General features: G+C 44.9%; 1 protein-coding gene across 3 annotated transcripts in view; it reads right to left on the bottom strand.

Moving 5' to 3' along the window:
* The window catches only part of LOC147726023 (transcription factor COE3-like), a 521,578-nt gene that overhangs the window by 351,614 nt on the left and 148,079 nt on the right, over positions 1-21,885 (bottom strand). The gene's annotated exons all lie outside the window — the stretch shown is intronic.

Here is a 21,885-nt window from a genome sequence, read left to right as displayed (position 1 = left end):
GTCTTCCGAATCCAGCGCCCGATCGTCCTCTTCTCTTCGTACTTCTCGTGGCACTCCTGATGGTTCCCAGTCAGGACCGCAGATCACTCGAGAGAGGTCTGTTCGGAACCAGTGAAGTTCGGATGATCGGCTGTCAGACGAGGGTCTATCGGACAGGGTACCTTCCGATCGTTGCAGTCGTTCACTCTGTCGTCGGGACCTCTCCCACTGGATCCACGAGTCACTGATGGGCCCCACGTTTGGGACGCCAATTGTTAAAAAGGGTTCCAAAGACAACCGGTAACCAAAGACCCTTTTATGTTGCCCGGCAGTATCGCCTCTATGACCCACCAATATTAATCAATGAAGAAGCAGGCGCTGGAGACTGGAAGGCGGGAAACGAGGATTTTATTCTCTCCGGAGGAGAACACATCAATTCAGACAGCAAGTATCGTCACAAGGTGCTCTAACCACATCTCTGAGGCCTGGCCTCTTATACTAGGGTTTATGACCTTTATTGCACATAACACATTCTCGCAACACGTTGATAGTTGAAAGAACATCCTCGGAATCTCCCCTTCAGGCCCGTTCCCACATACATTTACAGTTGGATTCCCCACCCCGGTCACAACAGGTGATGGTTGCCGCACAGCAGGGCATTCCGCCGATTCACGGAATGCATGGGGTTGATCGGATCTCATAGGGTGGGGGCTTTGATCGGTTCGAGGGTCTTTTGATGGGGAGGGGGAAGCTTCCTACTGTACGGGGTAATAAACAGTATCCGCAGGGCCAGGTGGCGGCCTGGGAACGAGGAAGACAAACGGGGACACAGGAAAAAGGGGTTTGCATCAGAAGGATCTGAGGCCATGAAAGGAATGAGGGGAGGTGTCGCGCTGGGAACAGGATGGGATTCCGTGGTGAAGCTGCGCTGAAGAGGGGTTTATGACCCGAGGCATGAGAGAGCGGGGGTTGTCAGCGTGCGGGGGAATGCTTGCGAGGTTAAGAGAGAGAGAGAGAGACGCGCTGGCTATTAGTGAGGGGCCGGGAGGCCATGGTGCTCAAAATGGCTGTCGCTTACGCGCACGAGTGGGTCTGGAAAGGGGCAAGATGGCGCCGATAATGTTCACTAAGTTTGTATTTATTTTTCACAGAAATGTAACAGAAATGTTTAGAAATGTATAGAACGATATAACAATTGAGAATGTGTAGTTATGTTCTATGTAGTTGTATTCTTAGATGATATTCACTTATATTCTATGTAAGGGTTTTAGTTAAAAATTACGAAATAGAAATGTATGCTAAAGGTTACACTGTGTAGAAGGCTTTTTGTGTGAACGTTAGAAGGGTTTAGGTCATTTGTAGTTTTAACCTGTTAGGCCAAGGGTTCACAGGGGTGTAGTCCGCTGTTGTAATTTAGTGGGCTCACAGGAGTCGTGAATAGCTTTGCTGTGGACGTGAGAGCCAAGAAGTCTAGCACTTGTTAGATTTAAGGTGACAACGCTGGACGAAGTTTATGGTCCAAACGTGATAAGAAGCGCTTGGAATTTGAAACTTGTTTTGAAATGACCATTCACAGGACCAAGAGAGGTTATACATATAACTATAAAGATTAAGGTTCTGTTGAGGTTGTCGACTTGTGTTTTGAAATGTCAATTGTAATATTGGATGAAGTCACCAGTAAGAAGATGAAGATGACATCTAAGGAGAAGGGTCAACTTAACGGACGACGCGAAGGAAGGAAGAAGTGGAAACTTCCAGAGAATGACTTTGCGTAAATTGAGATGTGGTGGGCGTCAAGGGGCGTTCCATTCACACGGTGATTGTGTATTTAGGGACAGTATCCCGGGGATAAGATAGCGGAGAGCAATTGGCGATTAGCAATTAGCTCAGACCAGATGCGCTGAGAGAGATCAGAGCGCAAGGGAGCAGTAGGCCGAGGACCCTTAGAGAACGGATGGGTAGGCAGAGAGGGTACTGCTTCTTAAACTTAAGTTACCTTTAGAGGCTAAGAGAGTTTGAACTTCTTTGGGAGTCAAACTGCTGACACCTTTTTAGGTTAAGGAACTTGCGAATTAGGGAAGTCACATAGAACAGAGTAGGGACAGAGCTAACCTGTTGATTTTATCTTTCTGTAGATCATACGAAAGAACCACATCACATCGAGACGACAACTGGAGATTTCTGAATAGATTTCATTGTATTAGTCTTGTATACTCTCGAATTTGATCCTGAGAGGATTTTGTAATCGCATTTAATTTTGACTTTTATATAAAACTTTTAAACTTTATTAGTTGTCAGTGGTTCTTTAGAGTCGTATCAATTATTGGGGTTGGTCTAACCTGATTAAGGGATTGTCTTTTACTCAAGTACAGAAAAAATCGGTCCGAACAAGAATGAGATTAATATCTAATTAATTAATTAAAAACGGTATCAAAATCTCATTCCCCGCAGTTGGTAGCAGAAGAATGATGGTTTTCTTCTTGAGGAAGACAACCTAGGCCAGGTTTAGATTACCCCAAGGTCCCTAGTCATCGACGACCAGAAGAAGAATTCCAGCCGAAGACGGTGCTGACGGTGCGTCGAGAGAAAAGCAGCAGAATCGGTCGAGAGTGAGTATAAGGGTCATGCGTTGTAAGATTGCGGTGTTTTGTGTTGTTCCTGTGTTGTAATGTCAAGCGGAGTTTGAATGCCTGTAGTATGATTGAGGGAAGGTTGTGAGCGCGCGCAACTGGATTAAAATCTTGAGTTCAAGGAAGAGCTTAAGTGGTTCGGGTGTATCGAACACTCAGAGTAATTTGTCTACCGTTGAAAGGGGGTCATGAGGTACCATTGATTTCCCGACAGACCGTTGATAGGGGGAGCGTATGAGTGAGTGAAAGAGTAAGCGGACGCTGGTCGAACGTTTACTGTGTGTAAGTAACCTATCAGTTGAGGCGATCGTCCGACCGTGAGAGGAAAGACGTTTCGTCAGTTAAGGTGACAATTACAGTTAGACTGTGGCCGTACAATTAGAGAAAAGTGATCGCTTGGTCGGAAGTAGTCATTTTTCAGTGTATGAATGAAAACGCATATGAGATCGTGAGACGGGTTGAGAAGTAAGCGAAAACTGCTGTAGAAAGAGCGAGTGACGTCAGCATAGAACCGCGCTGAGATTGGTTAGTTTGTCAGACGTCAGCGTAGAGTCGCGCTGAGATTAGCCGATTAGCGAGAGCCGCGTAGAGATTGGTTAGTGGTTGTCATCGGGACGTAAACAAGGAAGAGTTAAAAGGAAAAATCGTAGATTATTGGAAAAATGAAGTGTTTTAAGAGTTTAAGAGCACTCTTTAGAAGAAATAAGAGAAATGTATATGCTGGAGAAGAAGCTCCACCAGAAGGCACACCAGCTTATTATATGGCAGTAAATGTAGGCTTGCACTCTATATTTTGGATCTCCGAGTGGAATAAGCTAACTGAAGAGAAAAAGGAACTGACGTTTCCGAGATACGGAACGTTTAAACTAGATGTGTTGAACGAACTGAAAGCGGTAATGCTTGCAACAAGACCTCTACCGAGGCCAACACAGTTCGAAGCACTCAGTGTGTGGTTCAGAACAGCACACGAGAAGAGTCTAAAGAGGCGCCAAGAAAGAGTGAGACGATCAGTAAAGGCAGTACAGGATGCTAAATGGGACGAAGAAGCTAAAAAATGGAGGGTGCAGAAGATAGAAGCAGATAAACTATTCACAATGATAGAAGCCACGGGAGAAAGGAAACCTCTAGAAGAGGATGAGGAAAGTGAAGCAGAAGAGGACTTGATAGAGAGGTTACTAACGGACAGACCACCTCCGTACAGTGGAGGGGCCGCAAGTCCTATAGTACCACAGGAAGAAGGAGCTAGATGGGGGGAATATCGATCGATCCCAGTATCAGAGTGGGATGCCAGGAAAGAAGAGGAAGTACCTCGATCTAGTCCCGAACAGAGAGTAGTGGGAAGATTCGTGGTCCAGAAGATGCCGGAAACGCAAAATGCGAGATCGTACCAAATGCCAGATGCTCTACAAGTACCGGTTACCATAGGTCCTATTGTGTCGATCTATAACCCAGAAGGGGTCCAGCAGGAGGAACAGGCACGATGGGAAAGGGAAAGAGCAGAGACAGAGAATAGGGATACTATGATGAATCCTCAGAGACAGATGCTAGCACCAAGAAATCGGAGTACCCCATTAGATTCAGCAACGGGTCCCTGTGTAGAACAAAGGGGTCAAAGAGGGCCAACAGACTTGAGGGGACCGAAACCGAAAACCTTTAAGGAATTAAGGGAATACCTGAAAGAATGGGACACTGCCGAAGAGGCACAGGATAGAAGTTTGGAAGCAGGAGCGGAGCGTAGAGAACAGGATGACAGGATTCTTTCTCATTGTGGAGCTGGCGAAAGCAGCACAGAATGGGAGAGAGGGAGTCAGGAGAGCAGAAGAACTAATTGTCCTAACATTAGCGACAATAGGCAAAAGTGCGAAGACAGAAGCACAGGGTGTGGCGAAGTGCCTCGTGTCACCTTCAGTGAGGGGGAACGAAGGACGCAAGAGTACAGGAATACTTTTAAGTGCTCTCACCATACCCCGGGCGAAACAGTACAACATTGGAATCACGGGAACATGGAGAGTCGCGAAGGGTCTCGCCATGCATCCGGTGATCATGGACGAAATCATGAGAACATAGGGAGTCGCGAAGGGTCTCGCCATACTTCTGGTGATCAAGAACGAGATCGCGGAAGCATGGAGGGCCGTGAAGGACCTTATCGGTTATTAAGCGACACCAGACAGCAAGCGAGTTACAGTGGTTTAGAACAGAACGGTGGATCTTATCTCGAATCTAGAGAAACCGAGCCGAAAGGACGTAATGTAGGGATGGGGGATGGAGTAATGTTCCACCACACCCCACGGGAAGATGGAAAGGCTTGGGATCTAGAGAGGTGGGAACAAAGAGATGGAAAGAAAACTCCTCATAATTCACCTGTGTCCAGGCGTAGGGCGCATAGTGGAGATGAGAGAGCTAGGACCGAACCACCTAGGACAGACGTACTGAGAGCTGAAATAAAAGCGAGACGGCTCGATGTAATGAGTCTGAAGTCAGACTTAGATGAAATGATTGATGGCACAGTGGCAATAGAGAGATTAGAACTGTATGCTCCAGACGAAATTCTGTTCTTGTCCAAAGATATTACCCGCAGAGCGAGATCAGCTCATGAAAATCTAACGAACTTGGCAAATAGATACATGGTAGATTTGTCAAGGACCAAAGCTTTACAGCCCAATCATAGGCTGAATTGCACAGACCTAGATTTGGATGAGCGTAGAACGATTGGATTAAAAGTACATATACGAGAACTAGTTATGTGTATCCGAATATGGAGAGATCTGGATAGATGGGAAGATAAATGGTCTAAGAAGGGATCGGTTAGGAGAAGTACAATTGTGAAGTCTCAGGATACAGACTTGATGCGAATGGAAGCTTTCCCTTTGCGAGAAATCGCGAATGGAAACTACGTCCATGTACCATGGAGCAGGGGGGATTTGGCGGCATTCACCAACTCCTTCCCAAAGCTTAGAGAAAATCCTGTTGAGTGGTACAAGCAAGTAGAGAGGTTTGTGAAGATCTCTAAGGTGCTGTGGATCGATTTGAACACATTGTTCGATATCGTAGTACCCGGAGATTTATGGACGGCATGCAAGCTTAGTGTCGACTGGCCGGCTTGTGAGCCTCAGAGAGATGCGCGAACAAATGGTCCATCTGATAGAGTCATGGAGAAATATGAAAGAGTGATAACATGGCTAAAAGAGAAGGTGCCAGTGCAAGACATAGACTGGGTTAAGATAGATAGAACAACTCAGGAGCCCAAGGAGACAGTTCACGAGTTTTACGAGAGGCTTTTGAAAGCGTTCAAGCAGTATAGTGGGTTAGACGTGATGGATCCTAAAGACATAGGACAGTTTGTGTCAAAGTTTGTTTTAGGATTGAGACCGGACATAAGTCTCATGATACAACAGCATCTGATTTGTTGGCAGAATAAACCGTTAGACGAGATTCTGAGGTATGCGAGATACTGTAGCGACGAAATAGAGACAAAAGCAAAGAAGCTTAAGGAAAAATTAATGCTGGTACAAATGCAAGCAGCTGGAAAGGGTGGACAGCGACAGCAGGTAACAGGAGCGCAAGTAAAGAAACAGAATAATCAGAGTAGAGATGAGGAAGAGAGACCGAGACCAAGAATGGATCTTGCGACACTGAAAAGGACAACGAGATGTCATCAGTGTAACGGGGTGGGACATTGGCGACGCGAATGTCCTTACAATGTGGAGATAGGGGAATTGGAGCAGGAGGAGGAAGAGGTACAGACTAACGCGGTTAAGGGAGCAGCAGCCCCAAAGGGAAAGTTTGTCAAAGGGGGGACGCAGACTCCTCGAGCCCCGTTTCCTCAACCACCTCGCATCTCAAACGGAGGGAAAACATATAGACAGATGCCATTCTTTGTAGGAGGAGAAGAATGCTATTACGTTGATCCTCTTACAGGACAACGAATAAATAAGGAGGAAGATTGTACTTTAGGTGCAGCCTTGGAAGTTGATCAAAAAGGACCATACGTAGAAGCTGAAGTAGCTGGATGTCCTACAACCTTTTTGGTGGACACGGGGGCCACTAGATCCACGTTGAGATCAGCGGTAGTCCCAGGTTTACCAATATCGGGAGAGACGATTCAGGTGGTAGGAGTCGCAAACAGGAGGATGACGAATCCTCTGACTGAACCAGTATCAGTGAAGATAGGGAATTACAGTGACGAACATCAGTTTGTGATCTGTGATTCTAGCCCTGTGTGTTTGCTAGGAAGAGATCTGTTGTGTAAACTGAATTGCACAATACATTGCACACCTGAAGGAGTAGAAGTACAGACTAATGATGAGGATGCTGATTTTAAAGTTGTAAACTCGCAAGAGTGCGTGGAATTATATCCTACCCTAACAATAGAGGAACTTCCACAGGACTTGAGGGAGAAAGTGTCAGCTGAAGTGTGGGATTTTACCGGAGAGGAAATAGGACTGATTAAAGGAGTAGAACCAGTAAAGATCGTGGTTAAACCCAATGCTGAGTATCCAAGAACTCCACAATACAAGTTGACTCCGGAAACTATAGCAGGAATAAAGCCTGTAATAGAATTCATGATTAAACAGGGAATACTGAAGGAGATCGTGGGAAGTCCATGTAACTCCCCGATTATGGGTTTACAGAAGCCTAGTGGGAAGTACAGAATAGTGCAGGATCTTCGAAAAATCAACGATATTGTTGTTTCATGTTGTCCAGTGGTACCGAATCCATCAGTGATATTATTCCAGATACCGTTCCAAGCTGAATGGTTCACAGTGATAGATTTGTGTCAGGCTTTCTTTTCGATTCCCTTAGATGAAGAGAGTCAGTATTTGTTCGCATTTAAGCTGGAAGATCGCGTTTTAACATGGTGTCGTATTCCTCAGGGGTATACTGAAAGCCCATCGATCTTTAACCAGCTACTGAAAAGAAATCTTGAAAGTCTAGTACTGCCCAAGAACTCGGTTCTAGTCCAGTACATAGACGACCTCCTAGTTGCGTCAGAAACTGAGGAAGCTTGCAGAGGAGACACCATAACCTTGTTAAATCACTTGGCTGAGAATGGACACAAGGTGTCTCCAAGTAAATTGCAATATTGTAAGACTGAAGTGCAATACTTGGGCCACAGGATCGAAAAGGGAAAACGGAAGGTGTCTCCAGACAGAATAGAGGCGATCATGAAAATGAACGCGCCTACAACACAAAGAGAAGTCAGGATGTTTTTAGGCATGGTTGGGTATTGTCGACAGTGGATAGCCAACTTTTCACTGAAGGCAAAACCTTTATTACAGCTGACGCACAAAGGAGTAAGTGATCCGGTACCATGGGACAAAGACTGTTTGATGGCATTTTTGCAGCTGAGGGAGGACTTATGTCGTGCTCCGGCTTTGGGGATGCCAGATTATACCAAACCATTTTTGCTTTACTGCTGCGAAAGAGAGGGATGCGCTTTAGCAGTTTTGGCCCAGATTCATGGAAATGCGCGTAAGCCAGTGGCGTATTTTTCGGCTACATTAGATCCAGTAGCCGCAGCGTTGCCCGGATGTCTCAAATCCGTAGCCGCAACGGGTGTCAGCATTGAAAGGTCTGAATCAGTAGTAATGGGTCATCAGCTTTTGGTTTATGTACCTCATTCTGTAGAATTGTTAATGACCAGGACTAAGACTCAGCATCTGACGAATAGCAGGCTCACACGCTACGAGCAAGTCATACTGGCTGCCGAGAATGTGACCCTAAAAAGATGCTCCGTCTTGAATCCTGCCACGTTGATGCCGCTTCCAAATGAAGTGGATGATGAAAATTGTACAGACCATGACTGCCTCGATGTGACTGAACTATGCACCAAACCCAGACCCGATATCGTAGATGAGCCATTGACTGACCCAGACGAAATTTTCTTTGTTGATGGTTCATGCGTAAGAGATGATATCGGACAGCTGAGAGCAGCTTATGCGGTTTGCACAATTACAAGGGTGATAGAAGCCGCTTGCCTGGAAGGAGTACATTCCGCTCAGGTAGCTGAAATTGTGGCTTTGACTCGTGCTTGCTTAGCGGGCAACAAACTTCGAGTCACTATATACACCGATAGCCAGTACGGTTTCGGGGTAGTTCACGATTACGGACAGCTGTGGTCTCAAAGAGGTTATATGACCTCCTCGGGTTCTCCTATCAGGAATGGAGAATTCGTGAGACTTCTGTTAGAGGCATTACAAGGTCCAACAGCTATCGCAGTGGTTAAATGCGCTGCGCATACCAAAAATACGGATTTTGTATCTCTAGGTAATCGCTATGCAGATGAAGTAGCGCGTTATTGCGCAGAGCAGGGATATTCTCACACTGATGTGAAAGTGGGGGGAATCCACGAAAGAACTGAATTGACAATGATATTGGACACTGTGGATACGTGGGATGAATTGAAATGTGTTCAGGAGAATGCACCAGATGATGAGAAAAAGAGTTGGGAAACAGCTGGATGTATTAAAGGTGAATTAGACTTTTGGATTTCTGCAGATGGGAGAGCAGTTTTACCAAATGAACTTGTTAGTCCAATGGCAAGGAAATTGCATGGATCAGCTCACATAGGAAGAGATGCTATGGTGAGGGTTTTTAGACAAACGTGGTTTAATCCTAAGTTTAGAGTAGCGGCAGAAGCAGTGTGTCAGAGATGTACTGTTTGTCAGCAACTAAACGTAGGAAAGAGAACACCAGTCACGTTGAGTCACATTGGGAGGTCTGGGGGGCCTTTCAATAGGATGCAGTTGGATTTTATTGAAATGCCAAAATGCAATAGACTCAGATACGTTTTAGTGATTGTTTGCATATTTTCCAGATGGGTTGAGGCATACCCTACACGTAGATGTGACACACTCACAGTAGCAAAACTGTTACTTAGAGAGTTAATACCGAGGTTTGGGGTGCCATCCTCTTTGGAATCGGACAGAGGAACTCATTTTAATAGCGAAATAGTGAAGATGCTATGTTCAGCTTTGTGTATCGATCAGAAGTTACACTGTAGCTACCGACCAGAAGCTTCAGGGATTGTAGAACAAATCAACAGCACGATTAAATCCAGACTTGCCAAAGTTTGTTCAGCAACATCCCTGAGTTGGCCAGACGCACTTCCAGTGGTTCTAATGAGCATACGTAGTACACCGGATAGAAAAACAGGTCTCTCTCCACATGAAGTGCTAATGGGGAGAGCCATGAGATTGCCATCGGTTCCAACTGCAGCTCTAGTGAACATCACAGACGATTTGATCTTGGACTACTGTAAGGGACTATCTGACGCCGTTAATTCTGTGTCCCTCCAGGTCCAGGCTGCAGAGGTTCCATCAGCACAAGACTTGTGCCATGACCTGAGTCCTGGCGACTGGGTCCTGGTGAAGAAACATGTCAGGAAGAATTGCTTAGACGTGCGCTGGAGAGGACCGTTTCAAGTCATACTTGTGACGAATACCGCAGTAAAGTGTGAAGGTCTGCCAAACTGGATACATGCCTCACACACCCGAAGAGTGCCAACACCTCTAGAAGAAACAGCTCCTCTCTCGGATGAAAATCCAGCAGAAAGTGGAGAAGCTATAAAGGGGGGAAGCCAAGCTGTGGAGGTGAGCGAAGAAGCGGAAATTGAAACGGAACAGGTCAACGAAGAACAGAATCCCAGTGAGACCGAAGTCGCTTCAGAAAAAGAAAGTGATTGGGAAACTGAATCGGAAACCGAACAAACAGAAAGTGACCTAGAGACAGGTCCACGGACAAGGAGCGGGAGGACAAGAAGTGATGAAGCTGTTTGGCCAGAGAGGAGAAAAAGGTCGAGCTTGAAGGCAAATCACGAAAAGACTCTTGTCCCAATCGCTGAAGAATCAGATCAAGAAGAAGAAACTACAGACTCTGGAACAGAAAGTCCAAGAAGATCGAGAAGGGTACGCGTTCCGTGCAAAAGGTACGCCACCCCAGAGTGGACTTATCTGGCAGATGTCTTGGGGACAGAAATCTGGGAGAGTGAAGAAAGTGAAAGTAATCGATCACCATCCATTTGTGGCAGTGGAGATATGGATGTTGACTCCTGGACTCGAGACTGAGGGATTACTGACTTTCACACTTCCAATACCCCCATATTTGAGTCAAATTCAAGATCTAGTATTGAAAAGATTACAATTTCCAACATTTGGTCAGCAAATGACAGCTGAAGAAGAAAAAGTCATTTGTTTTGAATTATTGGAAATCGTTGTGAAAGCGACAGGTGAAAGAATAATTGTAGATGCATAAAAGACTTTGTATATAAGTTATCAAGGAGAAGATAACCTAGCGCCGAGTGGAAAGAAGAATAAAATTAGGGATTACATTTAGCGGACGGAGAAGGGTTAGGGTTGTCTATTGTTGAAAAGAAAGAGACATTGTTGCGAAAAAGAGACTTTGTTGATAAAAAGCACTTTACAGATTGAGAAAGCAAATAGAGCAAAGACTGCAGAAGAAAGTTTCGCAAACGAAGGAGTTAAACTGTGTTTGATAACATGGAGAGTGACAACCCAAACCGTAAAGCTAGATGTATAGTAGGTACACTTATAGCCGTAGTAATAGTTCTTATAATTGCTGTAGTAACTATATCATATGTAATAGGACGTGAAACCGATAAAGAAATAGCAGATGCAAAACCAGTAACGACTTTGAAACCTGCTCTTACTGGGAAGAAGGAAGAGAGCAATGTTATACGTGGAAAGGCGTTACTGACAGATGAAAAACGTAGGTTACACATAGATGAATCACAAGGAAATTTTAGGTCAAATGCATATGCCAAGCTACTGTATGAGTATATTGATGCGATGGAGGCCAAAGAATGCTATGTATGTATGCAGTTGCCGGCTTCCGTAGACGAAGGCATCAGATATCATCATCTCCCACTGACGTATGGGATAACATGTAGCTTATTACTTAGTATATTTTATGGTAGAGAAGGGTTTGAGTACTACTTTTCAAATTATGATTCGGTACTGCCTGAAGTTCCGAATTATAAACAAATGAATAAGTGGGACTATCATAAAAAGGAGGATAGACTAGCAAAGTTCTTTCTTCCTTGGGATACACTAGATACTTCATATGCACGCAGAAATAATCTAACTTGCAAAGTATCAGAGGTAGAGAAGAAGTTTATAGGACAAGTAGATGACAGGTACAGAAGGCAGAAAATTTTGAAGATGTCAGGACAGTGGAAAACGGATTGGACCGAAGAAGAGAAGGCACATAAAAGGAAGGGTAGCAATGGTCCAATAGCTTTGGATAGAACGCAGAAGGGAAAGTTATGTTTAACTCGAAGCAAGACATATTATGAGAGTGTATTTGTAGGTGAAGTAAATTGCGAACATGCTTTTCGACTAGAGTATTACACCAAGGATTTTATGAAAGGGATGCAAGCAATTCCTAATGTATATTTTGTATGTGGAAGAAATGCCTATGTAAAACTGCCTGACAATTGGTTTGGCTCGTGTTACTTGGCAATTGTCTTCCCCAAAATATATCATGCAAGAGATTTAGCGATCATAGAGGGAAAGGCTTCGAAAAGAATGAAAAGGGATGTAGGACATGCGGAAGTAGTAGGAGATGTATTTGGAGCGATGTTTCCTATGTTAGGATTAATACTTAACGATGTTAAGATCAGGAGACTAGCGACTGTTGTAGATAGACTATCAGCAAGTACTGCAAGATTATTAATGTTAGTAGAGGGTGAGATGCAGTCGATTAGAGCAATGGTTCTTCAAAACCGACTTGCTTTAGATGTACTGCTAGCAAAAGAAGGCGGAGTTTGCAAGGCTTTGAAGGTTCAAGAATGTTGTACTTACATTCCTGATAATTCAAAACCACTTGAGAAAGTTATACAAAACATTACACAGATTCATCAAGAAATCGAAGATTTATCGAAAACAAATGTATGGGAAAAAGTTGGTCATGGAGTAGGAAAGGTTGGTAGTTGGTTTGCCAATCTTGGTAAAAGCATTGTATGGTATATATTGAAACCTGTATTGATAATATTAATTTGTATAATTGCATTATTAGGATTAGTAAAACTGTATAAATGGTATAGGTCAAACCGTTTACAAAGAACGATGAGAGAACAAGAAAGGCGGTTAGCAGCTTTACAAGATCAACAATACAAAAGCTTAAGAGCACTCGAAACGATGAAAAGAAGGAATGTTGAAACTAGTTCTATTTAGAATGTTATTCAAAATTGCTTTTAGTGATGACTCCTAAAAGTCATCAAAGGGGGGACTGAGAGAGCGCAATTTTGAAATATATGTATGAGGTAGTCGTATTTACAAGCACAGCACATAACGTAGGGAAAGATGCACATCGTAACGTGAAGTTGACGCTTACAGCATAAAGTTAACCGATGTAGTTAAAAGTAATATAGGAAATGTAACTGTATTCACTGTAGAAATGTATTAGATTTAGAAGGCCCGAACAAGTAGTGGGCTGATGTATAACTGATGTAGAAATGTATAAGCATGGTAAAACGTGTAAAGTAGAATTCACATAACGCGTGTAACTTTAAACGGAGAAACGAAATGTAACAGAAATGTTTAGAAATGTATAGAACGATATAACAATTGAGAATGTGTAGTTATGTTCTATGTAGTTGTATTCTTAGATGATATTCACTTATATTCTATGTAAGGGTTTTAGTTAAAAATTACGAAATAGAAATGTATGCTAAAGGTTACACTGTGTAGAAGGCTTTTTGTGTGAACGTTAGAAGGGTTTAGGTCATTTGTAGTTTTAACCTGTTAGGCCAAGGGTTCACAGGGGTGTAGTCCGCTGTTGTAATTTAGTGGGCTCACAGGAGTCGTGAATAGCTTTGCTGTGGACGTGAGAGCCAAGAAGTCTAGCACTTGTTAGATTTAAGGTGACAACGCTGGACGAAGTTTATGGTCCAAACGTGATAAGAAGCGCTTGGAATTTGAAACTTGTTTTGAAATGACCATTCACAGGACCAAGAGAGGTTATACATATAACTATAAAGATTAAGGTTCTGTTGAGGTTGTCGACTTGTGTTTTGAAATGTCAATTGTAATATTGGATGAAGTCACCAGTAAGAAGATGAAGATGACATCTAAGGAGAAGGGTCAACTTAACGGACGACGCGAAGGAAGGAAGAAGTGGAAACTTCCAGAGAATGACTTTGCGTAAATTGAGATGTGGTGGGCGTCAAGGGGCGTTCCATTCACACGGTGATTGTGTATTTAGGGACAGTATCCCGGGGATAAGATAGCGGAGAGCAATTGGCGATTAGCAATTAGCTCAGACCAGATGCGCTGAGAGAGATCAGAGCGCAAGGGAGCAGTAGGCCGAGGACCCTTAGAGAACGGATGGGTAGGCAGAGAGGGTACTGCTTCTTAAACTTAAGTTACCTTTAGAGGCTAAGAGAGTTTGAACTTCTTTGGGAGTCAAACTGCTGACACCTTTTTAGGTTAAGGAACTTGCGAATTAGGGAAGTCACATAGAACAGAGTAGGGACAGAGCTAACCTGTTGATTTTATCTTTCTGTAGATCATACGAAAGAACCACATCACATCGAGACGACAACTGGAGATTTCTGAATAGATTTCATTGTATTAGTCTTGTATACTCTCGAATTTGATCCTGAGAGGATTTTGTAATCGCATTTAATTTTGACTTTTATATAAAACTTTTAAACTTTATTAGTTGTCAGTGGTTCTTTAGAGTCGTATCAATTATTGGGGTTGGTCTAACCTGATTAAGGGATTGTCTTTTACTCAAGTACAGAAAAAATCGGTCCGAACAAGAATGAGATTAATATCTAATTAATTAATTAAAAACGGTATCAAAATCTCATTCCCCGCAGCATTGTAGAGATGACGTCATCCGTCACATGTTTGGACAGAGTCGGAACTGGAATATGTGTCCACTGCTCTGTGCACTCTACAGAGATGCCAAGGAGTGGATGAGCATGTATTTTGAACACCTTTTTGACCCACTGACATGCAATGTAAGAAACTCACACTTCCTCAACCCCAACTCCGGAGCGCTCGATCATTGCCGTTATAAACACCTGAGTTTGACAGTTCAAAATCTATGCTTTGTAGATATTGACATCATCCATGAGGTGGCCATCTTATTGTGACACTAATGCAGTGCATGTTACATGTCCGAGATCATGAGTGTTGACAGCCCAGTTCCCACTGACATACGTAGGCAGTGCTTAATTTGAGCCGGTGGTTTTCGGTGCTCATCACCAGCAGCTAATTGTCCACACTGGCACTTGTGACAGTCTGCCACAAGGTGGCACTGTCTAGCTAATTTAGAGATGACCACACCAACTGTTAATTAATTATTCAAAATACATTAAAAAGGACTACTTCCTGCCGCCCAAGCAATTCTTATAGCTTTGGAGGCCAGAAATAATCTGAATTGTCACACTTATAGGAGATTGATAGTTATTAGTGTTGTTGTTGCTATCATTGGCAGTGCTGGCAGTGGCAATGTGTGGTGCTACCTGCAGTGGCTTTCTAAGGTGAAGCGTGACACTTATGTTTTTTTTTACAAATTAAGCACTGTGTAGGTAAGGGCTCGCTCCCAATAGGCAAACAAAGATTCCAGTGGGAGTCCAATATGAATTCAGCTCCTCAGTGCGAAAGACACACGCTACCAGCACTTTTTCCTCATTGCTAGTCCAGTTTCCTGTCATTCTGTACTCAGTGCATTATTCTTAACCGCATCGCTGCTGCGGTCATTTTTGCGCTATGCGGCTGTTTTCGCAAAACCGCGTTACATGACGAGCTCAGCTCGTCATCCGCACACGCCACCCGTGGCTGATGACGAGCTGAGCTCGTCATCAGCATCGAAGGGGTTAAATATTTTAGAAGAATTATTATACACCATCGTAGATTCCTTTTTGAAGTCTGAGCAAATTAAACACCAGCCCTTTATTTAGTTTTGTCGACTTTTTCTGAAATGTGCTATTTATCAAGTGTTCAGTTATCCAAAAACGGAACATCTGGTTCAACGATGGTCCTTGCCAATAAAGTGGAACTTTGACTACATTGTCTCATTGATGGACATCCAGTAGCATCCAGTAGCACCGCCACCATTTTGAACTGACCCGTTTTGGCTGCTCAATCGTAATTTGTGGTCCTGCTTTGTCCTTCTCAGAGCTGAAGGACAGCCGGCATCTTAGGCCCATTCTGTATTTCTAGTTTTTACTGATATGTCATTTTTATTTAAAAAGCTTACATATTTACTTTGAAAGCTGATATAGCGCAATAGCTACCCAACACGGGTTTTCCCGCCGCTTTAGCAACAGATAAGGTGACTCAGGTCCAGCCCAACCAGAACAGCCACGTTTACAAGTAGTACAAGAGGAACAGGACTTCACAACTACCTGTTTTTAATTTAAAGACTATTTGGGGTTGTGGTGGGTTTAGTTTTATCCATGATACAGAATTCTGTGATCAAATTGAGCCAGGGTCAACAATTTATTGGTGGAGGCCAGATCTACATCAAGACCAGATGGCTTTCCCTGCCGCGGGATGCCCCAGCCTAAGCAGGATTTCTATTGGATACGTCCTGGAAATGATCACATTCTTCAAACCGCCAGACAAAGGATTTATTAATTTTATAATTAATTTATTTCAACACTATTTATTTATGAAACTTATAAAGCGTGCAAATGCCCAGGGGCGTCTCGGCGCTACGGACGTGACAGAGAGAAACAGAATTATTGATTAAACAGCCAGGTCCTTATTTTTCTTCTGAAGGCCAACAAGGTTTGGCATCATCTGATCTCCAACAGAAGAGAATTCCACAATTTTTCCGCCGAGACAACAAAACGTTGAACGCCACAAGAGGCAGTTTTGGTCCGTGGCACTGACAGAAGGTATGCATTGGAAGATCGGTGTGGCCTGTTGGGGGTATGGATGGCTAGAGAGTTTAGTAGGAACTGTGGACCTAAGTTTCGAGAGGCTTTATAGGCAGTGCACTGTGCCTTAAATTTTATTCAATTCCTCACATAGAGCCAGTGGCTCTCTGTGACACAGAAGATGTTTACCCTGAATCCAGAAACAATACACAATATTTAAAAGCATGGGACTAATTAGTATAGATGATGTGCAATTATATCACTTTGTTACAGGAAGAGGAATTGTGAAAGCCTTCACTTTACATGGGGTCGTCCTAGCGCCGCAAGTGTCTGCAGCCCTTTCTGTAATACCACAGTGCCCCGGGGGGCAGAAAGCATGCAGACACCACCGTTGTGCCCTGGGCGCTTTATGTAATAAGGCCCCAGAACTTATTTTAATCATAAGACTTTAACCTCGATCAAAATAGAGAAAGGCAGAAAAGGGAGAGAGATAGGAAAAGGAAGAGAAAGATAAGACAAAAGTGACAAGGGAGAACACAAGGATGAAAAAGAATCTGCAGCAGTGTGATAAAGAAATAGGAAGTGTACGCTGGTGGAAGTAAGAGGCGTGAGGTGGAATGAAGACTAGTCAGTCCTGTTATTCATCAGATAAAGGGAAATCAAGTATAGGGTGCTGGAAGAAACAGGTGTGAGGTGGAATCAAGACAAGGCAGACTTCTTATTCATGAGAAAAAGGGAAAGTAGGTAAAAGGTGGTGGAATGAAGAGGAATGTGGTGGAGTCAAGACTAGAAAGACTCATTCATGAGATAAAGGGGCAGGAGGTATAGAGTGCTGGAAGAAAGAGGAGTGTGGTGATATCAAAACAAGAGAGACTTCCTATTCATGAGATAAAGGGACAGGAAGTAAAAGGTGGTGAGAGAAAGAGGCGTGTGGTAGAGTCAAGACAACAAAGACTCATTCATGAGATAAAGGGGCAGGAGGTATAGGGTGGAGGAAGAAAGAGGGGTGTTGTGGAGTCAGGACTAGAAAGATTCATTCATGAGATAAAGGGACAGGATGTACAGGGTGGTGGAAGAAAGAGGCGTGTGGTGGTATCAAGACAAGACAGACTTCTTATTCATGAGATAAAGGGACAGGAAGTAAAGGGTGGTGGAAGAAAAAGGGGTGTGGTGGAGTCAAGACTACAAAGACTCATTCATGAGATAAAGTGGCAGGAGGTATAGGGTGGTGGAAGAAAGAGGCATGTGGTGGAATCAAGACAAGACAGATTAATTCATGAGATAAAGGGGCCGGAGGTATAGGGTGGTGGAAGAAAGAGGCATGGGGTGGTATCAAGACAAGACAGACTTCTTATTCGTGAAATAAAGGGAAAGGAATTAAAGGCTTGTGAGAGAAAGAGGCGTGGGGTGGATTCAAGACTAGATAGACTCATTCATGAGATAAAGCGGCAGGAGGGAGAGGGTGGTGGAAGAAAGAGACGTGTGGTGGAGTCGAGACTAGAAAGACTCATTCATGAGATAAAAGGGACAGGAGGCAGAGGGTGGTGGAAGAAAGAGGCATGTGGCGGAGTCAAGACTAGAAAGACTCGTTCAAGAGATAAAGGGACAGGAAGTATAGGGTCGTGGAAGAAAGAGACGTGTGGTGGAGTCGAGACTAGAAAGACTCATTCATGAGATAAAGGGACAGGAGGTATAGGGTGGAGGAAGAAAGAGGGGTGTTGTGGAGTCAGGACTAGAAAGATTCATTCATGAGATAAAGGGACAGGAAGTATAGGGTGGTGGAAGAAAGAGGCGTGTGGTGGTATCAAGACAAGACAGACTTCTTATTCATGAGATAAAGGGACAGGAAGTAAAGGGTGGTGGAAGGAAGAGGGGTGTGGTGGAGTCAAGACTACAAAGACTCATTCATGAGATAAAGGGGCAAGAGGTATAGGGTGGTGGAAGAAAGAGGCATGTGGTGGAATCAAGACAAGACAGACTCCTTATTCATGAGATTAAGGGACAGGAATTAAAGGGTTGTGAGAGAAAGAGGCATGGGGTGGATTCAAGACTAGATAGACTCATTCATGAGATAAAGCGGCAGGAGGTATAGGGTGGTGGAAGAAAGAGGCATGTGGTGGAGTCAAGACTAGAAAGACTCATCCATGAAATAAAGGGACAGGAAGTATAGGGTGGTGGCAGAAAGAGACGTGTGGTGGAGTCGAGACTAAAAAGACTCATTCATGAGATAAAAGGGGAGGAGGTATAGGGTGCCTCAGATGTACTTTCCTACTGTCAGGCCTTGCACCTGCTGGTCTTCAATGAGTGGTGGTATGGAGACAGGATGGACCCGGCCTACGCTGTGGAGCGCTACATGATGGGGCAGTGCACTCTCCATACGATACTCTATTCAGCTGCGTCGCGTGGTGCGCTGCAGCCTGCGACAAAAGTAGTCTTTCAAATCTGGCGACAATCTCTGAAGCGTATGGGGTGGTGGAACACACTGACAGAAGAAACCCCTTATGGCATAATGGGCGCCTGCCGACCCTGGTTGCCCACCAGGGTTTTCGGGGTTGGGATGCCATTGGCATCTCCACCCTGGGCAATGTTGTGCGCGATGGCTCCCTCAAATCGTTCCACGATCTGCAAGTGGAATATCAAATGCCCCATTTGCAATTCTTCCGGTACCTCCAGTTCAGGCATGCGCTTACTCCCAGCCTGGAGGGCCTCGATTCTCTCCCTGAGTTTAGCTCACCCACTGGAGGCGAAAGTCTTGATGGGCGACCTGGAGACCAAGAAAATATCGCGAATATAGCAAACCCTGGTCACTCAAAGCGCATCCTCACTGGAGAAACTACGGGGCGTGGGAGGAGGATGTGGGGGCATTGGAGGAGGAAGACTGGAGGGAGGCCCTAGCTGCACCTCGTGGGCAGCCATTGAAATGCGTCTTCGCCTTATCCAATTAAAGTACCTTCACAGGGTCTACTTTACTCGGGTACGACTGTGGCGGGCGGGACTGATTGCCTCCCCGGAATGTCTCAGATGTGGTGGGACGGAGGGCACATTTCTGCATACAGTCTGGCAATGCCTGTTGCTGGACCGCTTTTGAAGAGGTATATTCGCCTGCCTCTCCGAGGTTCTGGGATGGTCGCTTCCACGTACGCCACAGCTTGCACGGTTACATGTGATGGAGGGGATTGGGGGTAATCTCTATAAAAGGCACCTATTACAGCTGGGTCTCACGTTGGTGAAACGTGACATTGCTAGGATGTGGAAGGATGTGCGGGCACCCTCGGTGGCCGCATGGAAGAACGGCCTTGACTTCTGCATGGGGTTAGAGCGGCCAACCTTTGAGGCCCATGGGTGTCCGCATAAGCACTATAAAATTTGGAAGCGGTGTGCTGACTATAGGGGTGTGTGGTTGGAGTTCCGGTTGAAATGGATGATATTCTTGTGGACTGAGGGTAGGGATGGGTGTTTGGGCCTGGTGGGTGGGGGGGGGGGGGCGGTCTGGTGTGCATGTGTGTGCGGGTGGGTGGCTCTCGGTGGTGGTGAAGCAACTCGGGGGGGTGGTGGGGGGATATAGTTGGAGCAAGGGGGTATGTTATCCTGAATGATGCTTAGTGTCAAATATGCTAGCTGTGTTGTTTTTCCAAAAAGTCAATTGCTGCCTGTAATTGTGTAACACGATGCCGCAGTGGTCTCTGGGGTACAGAGCCCTGCACCAGTTGTGCAAATTGAGGAATAACGTTTTTTTTGTTTTTTTTAAAAAGTGAGCTAAAATATGGGAGTGATCGAACAGGTGTAAATGTCAGATAACTCCTTCTCTGCCTTTGTAAGACAAGGCTCTCTTTTTTCCTTCTTCCATGAGATGGATAAGTCTACAATATAACCCTCCATAGGCCCTGCACTTAGAACCTCAAATCGAAAGGGCATTGGAGTCGAAAATGAAGGGTTGACCCTGGTTTGGTAAGAAAGGGCACTTTGAGACCTAGCATCTATGCCAGGGTGGCATAGAACTGAGGGTCACAGATATTATTCCAAATTGCAGTCCAGGGATATGGAGTTTGGACTCCGGCTAGTTTACGGATAGGAATGCAGTGTGATGCCACCTATGTGCCAATGGGATGGGGCACAAATCCCAGAGTCGGAGAAGCTTAATGGGAATGAATTAGATAGGTCCCAATCTGTGCCCCACTGTGATTGGTCACGGGTGCCTGGTGGAGACTTTGATCCCTGCATTCTATCTGCTAGATGAAGAGCATGTTTCTGAAAAGCAGCCGCTGCCTCCTGGCTCTTAAAGGCGCAGGCGCTGCTTTTAAAATGAAATGTTTCACGGTTTGGAAGAGGGGGGACTGTCTGTGTCCACAAAGCCACTGATGGGATTCCCAAAGGGTGAGCCTCTCCTTTGGGAATCACTTACCCTCTGTGGTGGGTAAACTGGCCATCGGTTTGTGACTGCATTGCACTCCCTTTGACAGCTCGTCCTGTTTGCAATTCGCAGCAGCAACCCCTAAAGGGTTGTCTGTGCATTGAAGAGCCTCTCCGCGATCACAGACCCAGCAGGATTGGAAGCCACAAAAGAGCCTTTACTGCTCCAGCTCGTCTGCAGAGTGCCAAGTGCTCTTCTCCCCCAATATCTACTATATCAGATTCCTTCCTCTGTCTTTGTGCACCAACACCGACAGGGTGCACTTCAGCTAAAGGATCCGCCGGCGTGCAGCCAGTGCTGTGCTGGGAGACAGCAACAGGCGGCGAGGCCCAGGAGGAAAGTAACGTTTAATAGAACAGCGCCACCTGTCGGCCAGCGGCACCCTTGCAGCCGCATGACTTGGCGGGACCTCGAGAACTCCAGAATTTATTTAAATCTCTTTCCTCGTTGCTCTTACAGCAATCCAGAAGACGCGGCCCCAGGGACATGTTAAGGATTTGGGGCCAAACATATTTTGGGGGCCCCTGTTCAGAACAGCTTTGAAATGATGGTCTAGCTTCGGCTCTTTTATGCCTTCTTTGGCCAGGTCCCTGACAGTGCCCAGGGTCGTGTCTAAATTCTAATATTCTGGGATAGGGACCTGTGCTTTCAATATTGTAGCAGAGCAGCAGCTCGCTAATATTACTGCAAATAATCTCTGTGGGATATGAATATGCGAGGTCCTGTTTTGAGCTAAAAGAAAGTTTTCTGTGGATGTTGCTTGAAACATAATGCAACATTTCTCTGCAAAATGTCTCCTCACACATCACCCACATTCAAAATAAATTAAAGGAAAATTGAATTTAAAACAATCTAAGAATTATTCAAGGTCATCAGGGCAAGATTCGCAGAACAGAGCTGGCTCTGGGAGGGGGGAGGGGGCTGAAAGGCTGTAGCCCTGGGCCAGAGCTCACCTTGCCCATGCATTACTTCTCTGCAGGGCACAGCCTCATGAACAGAACATGCTGTTC

The sequence above is a fragment of the Lissotriton vulgaris genome, chromosome 3_1, assembly GCF_964263255.1.
Source record: "Lissotriton vulgaris chromosome 3_1, aLisVul1.2, whole genome shotgun sequence".
Classification (NCBI taxonomy): Eukaryota; Metazoa; Chordata; class Amphibia; order Caudata; family Salamandridae; genus Lissotriton; species Lissotriton vulgaris.
This window is presented reverse-complemented; position numbering and strand designations above follow the sequence as displayed.